This window comes from Psammomys obesus, unplaced genomic scaffold (assembly GCF_907164565.1).
Source record: "Psammomys obesus unplaced genomic scaffold, mPsaObe1.curated_primary_1811, whole genome shotgun sequence".
In the NCBI taxonomy this organism is placed as follows: Eukaryota; Metazoa; Chordata; class Mammalia; order Rodentia; family Muridae; genus Psammomys; species Psammomys obesus.
This window is the reverse complement of record NW_026596051.1, coordinates 20,129,643-20,130,483: the sequence shown is the minus strand read 5'-3', so window position 1 is coordinate 20,130,483 and position 841 is coordinate 20,129,643.

Here is an 841-nt window from a genome sequence, read left to right as displayed (position 1 = left end):
GTGTGTGTGTGTGTGTGTGTGTGTGTGTGTGTGTGTGTGTGTGTGTGTGAGCATCAGTAGATGTATGAACCCAGATTGAGTGAAAAAGTGTCACTTGATGTCCACACAGTTGACCCCAACTGCTGCATAGCAGACTGGTACCACCCAGGTGTGAGGGTCTCCGAGGTCTTAGCCCAAACCTCAGGCTGGCTTGTGGGTGAAAAGTGCTTTGTGGCAATGGTCATTGGAACCCGGGTCACTGAGAGGAACGTCTGCATGACTCACGGTTTGGCGTCTGCACTTCTGTATCCAGTCATGCATGGTAGGTAATTCCACAGGGGCATAATCAGAATTTGCCATGGATGAGTTGGGGTGCTAGTTTCATTTCTGTTGCTGTGGCAAACGCCATGACCGAAAGCCACTTAGGGAAGGAAGGGGGGTTCTTAGCTTAGATCTGCAGGTCATAATTCATCATTGAGGACCTCGTAGCCAAGGACAGCAGGAACCATGGAGGAATTGTTCATGGTGGCTCACTCTGTCTCACTCCCAGACCCAGCACCACTTGCTAGGGAATGGTCCCTCCCACCATGAGCTGTTCTCTCCTCTATCAACAGGATAAACCCCACAGGCATGCCCACAGACCACTCTGATCTGGGCAATCACTCAGTTGAAACTCCCTTCTCAGGTGACTCAAAAGCATGTGTTAAGTTGCTGGTTAACGCTGACTAGGACAGGCTCTTGTGTAAGCATGTGCCCCTCTTTGTCATCATGTTGTATTTAACTTAATAGGGTCTCATTTGTGTGTATGTAGCTGGGGCTGGCCTCGAACTCAGTGATCCTTCCACCTCAAACCTCCCAAGTC